Source organism: Rutidosis leptorrhynchoides, chromosome 5 (assembly GCF_046630445.1).
Source record: "Rutidosis leptorrhynchoides isolate AG116_Rl617_1_P2 chromosome 5, CSIRO_AGI_Rlap_v1, whole genome shotgun sequence".
Classification (NCBI taxonomy): domain Eukaryota; kingdom Viridiplantae; phylum Streptophyta; class Magnoliopsida; order Asterales; family Asteraceae; genus Rutidosis; species Rutidosis leptorrhynchoides.
Genome location: NC_092337.1, coordinates 102071693 through 102079172, shown reverse-complemented (window position 1 = coordinate 102079172; position 7480 = coordinate 102071693).

Below are 7480 nucleotides of genomic sequence, written 5' to 3'. Positions count from 1 at the left end.
CATCTGAAAAACTCTCGAAAACTGAGTAAACGTTTAACACATAGTTGCGCTAATTACTTTAGTGTTATTATTACCCAAAATAACTTGGTAATTCCTTTCAAAGTAGCCAGTTTTGTCACAGCTCCAATAAGACAACTTCGACTTTTCGTACGAAACAACCTTATTATAACGTTGATATATACGCGTGCTCTTGTATTGTTACCAGGGAACCTTTCATATTCCACCATATTACCATCAGTGTTTAATCATCTAAAAACACAATTTTCCTGAAACCACCTCGGATTAATAACCGATGATTCAGATATCATAGCATTAAATGCAGAGGAAACAGAAAAATGATAGATGGTCTAAACGACCAAAAGTTTGATGACAAAGAAAGGAGTGTTAGGAACGCTCGATAGAAATTTGGGTATTGAAAAATAGATTGAGCTACCCATGAAGGAGACCAAGGACAAATACAAGAACCAAACCCTATATTCAAAGAATTCAGGTAATTCTGGATCCGTTGAAATCTTTAGAGAATATCTTGCTCCGAAGTCATATTAAAATCTTGCGGAAAATCTTTCTCCATCAACCATCGAACGTAGAAATTCCAAAATATCATCATCAACATCTTCGATATTTCTGAGGATATTTTCATAAATATTCTCGTTCGAAATTATATACCTCCTCGTGCTTCCTGTGTATCATTATATTGGAAACATTCAATAGAAAATTTAGTACCGAAAAGCAGATTATGCGAAACTAGGAAGAAAGCCGTGGACAAATCACAAAGAATAAGTTTGTCTTCAAAGAATCCAAATGATTCAATGCCTGCTAAAGTCTTTAGTGAATATCTTGCTCCTTACTCTAAACCCTTGCAGACAATAGTTTCTATCATCCTCTGATCTTAGATATTCTGAGATATTATCGTATCTTTCATTATAAATATCCTCCAAATTTCTGGAGATATTTTTATAACTATTCTTATCTGAAATCATTAATCTCTTCGTGCTATCTTTATTACATCATATAGAAACTGTTAGTTTCTATATTCTGTAAACTTTCGAGCTTAAAATATGAATGTTATTGAAGTAATGTTGGGAACTGGTGCATGAATTAGTATAATATAATGACACTTGATCAACGTGATTATATTACAGTAAGTCATGCTGGGTTTCCAATGGAACGTGATGATTCACAGATCATAACGTCATCATGTGCCATGTTACATAACTCTTTCATTCTGCTTAACTTATGAACATATCAAGAAAATATATTCTTGATAGTTCTATTCTCAGTGATTCTGGTAATTTGACAAATCAAGTCGTGCTAATACATTCTTCCTTATTTAGAACATTATGTTTATTCGAAACTCCATACCTATGAATTCTGGACTATTACTTGCGAAAAGTAAACAAAAGCATGAAGCTCTGAAATAGAAAGGGGGTATAAATCGCAGCAAATAAGAGAGCGCATTAACTGTGAATGACAATAATTATAGGAGACAAAAGCAGGGACATTGAAATATAAGGGAAGATATAAAATCCAACAGCAACCCAGAAATTCCAAACTGTGGATATTAATACGAATAACAATATAAAGACACGGGAGTATGAAAAACACTATAATCCCAAGAGCGAAGTAGAAGTAAACAGATCCCTCCGGTGGAAGTTGGAAAAGGAGAATGATTGTTGCGATAGTAAGGATAAGGACAAGGATCGGAACTGGATTAAGCATTTTCACAATCTTTTTGATGTATGAACTAAGAAAGAAAGTATAGGAATGGTGAGAATAATAGAACGGGAGAGTTTAATTTATAATGGAAATATCCGAAAAAGCAATCAAGATAAATGATCGCATTTAATTAAAGAGATCTTAATTTCCATAAATCCTGAAGAATCAGATCTTATAGATTTCCATTATTTTCTTTTAAATCCCTTGAATTCCGGAATTCAACCCTCTACGTCAAAAGCTATGACGCACCATATCTTCTAAATTCAACCATGACTAGTCAAAAGTTGTGATGAAACTTGTCTTTCTCATTTCACTCTTTTGCGATAGCTTCATTCGTACTCTTCGAATAATCGAATTATTTTTTATCCATATTACTCAATGATGATAAAACTCAATTTATCAACTCATATTCATCATGAAAATATTTTTATTGTTAGCCATGACCACCTCACTCAAATTTCGGGACGAAATTTCTTTAACGGGTAGGTACTGTGATGACCCGGGAATTTCCGACCAAATTTAAACTTAATTTTTATATAATTTCAACACGATAAGCAAAGTCTATAATGTTGAGTCACAAAAATTTTGAACTGTTTCATATATTCAATCGACTTCCGACTGTTCCCGACGATTCACGAACAATTAATTGTAAATAGATATGTGTGCGTATATATATACATAGTAATTGGAATTTATAATTTGTAATATTATATGTTGTAATGTATATATATATATATATATATATATATATATATATATATATATATATATATATATATATATATATATATATATATATATATATATAATTAATATACTTATTTATGTAATAAAGTTTGATAAAACATAATTATAGATATAGTAATGTGAAAATTTATGTGTATGAATTCTATACATATATATTATTATATGTATGTTGTAATATATATAAAATTTATAAATATTAAATATTCAATATATATTATTATAATAGTAAATATTACATACTTTATTATATGTAAGGTTAAAATATTAAATTTTATTACAAGTTAAAATAAAATTGCTATGCTAATATTGTTATTTACTTCCAATATTTATATCAACATTTATATTATTAATTATTAATATTATTATTTAAAGACACAACATAAAAATATGGAATTTGATACAAATTGATATACTATTATTACTTATATTATTATTATCATTATTATTATTATTATTATTATTATTATTATCAATAAAAATGTTATTGGTATCATCCTTCATTATTATTATGATTACTTATTATTATTATTATTATTATTATTATTATTATTTCTATTATTATTATTATTCATTATTATTATTATTAATATTTTAATATTAATAGTATCATTATTATTAATACATTTATTAATAATGTATTAATTATTATTATTAATTATCTATAAAATAGACAATATGTACTTTAGCTGTAATGGACTTTCCATCTGTTTTTCTTTATTTTCTGTTAACCCGTGATTACATGTCGATCCTATATCCATGCAAAGCAATCAAGTGAATCGATATCAGACTCAAAAAGCAGTCGATTGATTTATCATCATTCTCAAATATTAATTTTAATTTCACTGCAAAATGTTGAAATAAAATCACAGAAGTTGAAGAACACAGTTCAACCTTGTACGTGTTTTTTTTTTTTTTCAATACTCGATTTTGCATTGTTTTCTAAAATCCATTAATGCAATTAGATTATGATTATGTTAGTCAATCTTTCTGTAAAGTAGCATCTTCCAATTCTTCGAATCAAACACGAATTTTTGAGTCAAAATTTTTGGATTAAAAAGTCAAACCATCGGTTCTTCTTAAAATTCGACTTTTAATCTGAGATTCAGGTTCAATTGACAAATCAATAAGTTTCTAAAAATTGTTTAAAATCTAATTCATGTTGTAAGTTTGATCTGAAAATACCCATAAATTCGAATCAATGTTTGAGTTTTTGTCCGAAGCTCAGGGAGCTGTTATACGTTTTTTTTTATATTATTTTTTTTTCTTTCACTAATTCAACCGTCAATACAGTTGGTTCTTTTTCAAATGAGAGTTCTAAAACCAAATTAGATGTAGTTGTGATGATTGTTAAACGTATTGGTTGGTTCAAGCATTGTGGAAGAAGAATTAGGAATAGAAAAGCAAACGAGTTATAATTGATTCGAGTGGGTTATAATCAGAAAAACATATACGGTGTAATGGTTAGAGGGTTATGTCGGGGAACGAGAGGTCTGGGGTTCGAGCCCGAGCAAGGGCTGTTTTTTTTGGAGATTCTTTCTTTTGAGGTAGTCAATTTTATTTACCATTATCATCATCGTCATCATTATTATTATTATTATTATTATTATTATTATTATTATTATTATTATTATTATTATTATTATTATTATTATTATTATTATTATTATAATTATAATTATAATTATAATTATAATTATAATAATTATTATTATTATTATTATTATTGTTATTATTATTATTATTATTATTATTAATAATGTTGTTGTTAATGTTGGTAATATTAATTATCATTATCATTACTGTTTTGATATGAAAAGTATTATTATTAGTATTATCATTATCACCATTATCATTCGTAGTAAAATTATTAAAGTCATTATTATTACTATTATCAATATTAGCATTATTATTAGTACCATTATTTCTAAAGTAACTTTATTTTCAAACCTGTCGTTTATGTTAAAACTAATTTTATTATTAAAAGTAACATCTTTACTATCATCATTATTAATAGAAGTATGATCAATATCATTATTATTAAAAAATTTTATGATTACGACAATAAAAGTTTTAAAGATATTATCATTAAGATTATAAGAATATATCTAAGTGTATAGACTTAAAAACTATGGATAAAATTTTAATTTAAGAGAGTTACTAATTATTAGTATTTTTATTAATAAAGTTATTATCATTATTATTATTAGTGCATCATTATTATTATCAAAAACTATATTTTTTTTTACAGATAAATATTCTATACTTATTACATGTAACAATATTTCACATAATTATATAAATAAATCTTACTAATATCATTTATTTAAAAACGTACATATAGCAAACTATTGATTTAAATTATAACACTAAACAATTATGTATATAAATAATTATGGATATATTAATATAACTATTTTGATATTAATCATTTTGAATATATACACAAATTAAATATATAATATATAAATTAAGATATAAAGTTGTTCGATTTCGATTATGTGTATTAATAAAGATACAAATGATATAGGTTCGTGAATCCGAGGCCAACCCTGCATTGTTCAATGTCGTCATATGTATTTTTACTACAAAATACAGTATTGTGAGTTTCATTAATCCCCTTTTAAATGCTTTTGCAATATATATTTTTGGGACTGAGAATACATGCGCTGTTTTTATAACTGTTTTACGAAATAGACACAAGTAATTGAAACTACATTATATGGTTGAATGATCGAAATCGAATATGCCCCTTTTTATTAAGTCTGGTAATCTAAGAATTAGGGAACAGACACCCTAATTGACGTGAACTCTAAAGATAGATCTATCGGGCCCAACAAGCCCCATCCAAAGTACCGGATGCTTTAGTACTTCGAATTTATCATGTCCGAAGGAGGATCCCGGAATGATGGGGATATTCTTATATGCATATTGTGAATGTCGGTTACCAGGTGTTCAATCCATATGAATGATTTTTGTCTCTATGCATGGGACGTATGTTTATGAGAAATGGAAATATGAAATCTTGTGGTCTATTAAAATTATGAAATGATTATTTATGATAAACTAATGAACTCACCAACCTTTTGGTTGACACTTGAAAGCATGTTTATTCTCAGGTACGAAAGAAATCTTCCGCTGTGCATTTGCTCATTTTAGAGAAATTACTTGGAGTCATTCATGACATATTTCAAAAGACGTTGCATTCGAGTCGTTGTGTTCATCAAGATTTTATTAAGTCAATTATAGTTAAATGTATTATGAAATGGTATGCATGCCGTCAACTTTCGATGTAATGAAAGATTGTCTTTTCAAAAACGAATGCAATGTTTGTAAATGTATCATATAGAGGTCAAGTATCTCGCGATGAAATCAACTGTTGTGAATCGTTTATAATCGATATGGATTTCGTCCGGATGGATTAGGACGGGTCTTCACAGAAATGGGGGGTTAGCACAAGGCTAAGTAAATGACACAGTCCTAACGTGTATAAGCATATAGCATCAAGCTAGACAATAGACAAACAAGGTCACGATAACAAGAGGATCTGCGGCCTAGCCGGGCCCTTAACTCCAACTAATCAGGTTGGAGTGTACCGAGATAGTTCCAGTTACTGTTTCCCTCGCATAGTATCCGGATGCAGGGGATGCATCATTCAACTAAACTACACAAATAGTAACTCCTGAACCAGCCACACAAATCATGTCTGCCTCTTACCCAACTTACAAATTTGGCCTAGCTATACAAATCATAGTTGCCCCACATGTAAGTCAGTTACCAAGCTACACAAATCATAGACGGTTATATCAACTACCGGGCTACACAAATCATAGCCGGCATTCTGGGTGGCCACAACAAAGTCACATATCATACCACAGTATATCATAAACTAATAATTCAGGTGATCAAGTCAAGTCAACAATAGCATAACCCGCTACTAGATACTTATAAACATTAGGATAGTCCCACTCACTTGGAACACCGCAATAACTCAGAGATCCAATGTTACTGAGTCTTCTCCTTATTTATATCACCTGAATACAATAAAATTCGAAGTTAATGTCATTTGCATGAACCAGTAAACAAACAGGCAACATAACGGCTACAAATGAGCACTTAGGTAAAACTGCCCCTGGAACCTACAATTGGTCGACTGTTACTAACAGTCGGTCGATTTTCATGCACAATCGGTCGACTGTCATGCACATTTGGTTGACTGATATATACAATCGGTCGTTTATCTTAGTTAACACCATCAGTCAATTGTTCTTGGTCAACCGGTCGACTGACCCAGTCAATTGGTCATCTGTGTAACACAGTCAGCTGACTGTGTTCATCTGGCCGACTGTGTTCATCTGGTAGTAGCAGCAACAATACGAACCCAAACTCTCCAAATCATGATTTTGCAAGGTTTTGCTCAAAATTAGTTATACAAAACATGTATAAAGCGTATGCAATTAGTTTCTAACACGAATTGGCGTCTAAAACATATTCAAATACACTTTTAAATCAAGACCCATTTTATATAAACTTTTCAACATAAAACCTTCAAAATCATGAATTTGGAGCTGAGACTCATCAAACAATTTACCTTAGGATGCTGCTGAGATCGAAAGGAACAAGATGGTATAGGTTAACAGGATCAATTCAACAGTTTGAGAAATTAGGGTTTATGAGTGATACATATAAGGGTCTGAGGTACCAAACTGAGAAAAGGAAAAGAAACAGATATTTTATGCAGTTAAGGGTTACTTCATATTGAGGTAACCTACTTCGTAAAATACACGGGTATTTACCAGTTATCTGGAACCCATTATACTCCATAACTTATTCATTCTAAGTTTGATTTATAAAAAACATGTTTAGTAATCCTTGTCACAAAACGAATCTATCCATAAGCTCAAATAATCAAAATCATAAAATTTAACAATTAACATACATAAAGTAAAATGCTCATTTTACATAGGGTCAATTTTTGGGGCTGTTACAACTCTATCCTCCTTAAAGGACATTCTATCCT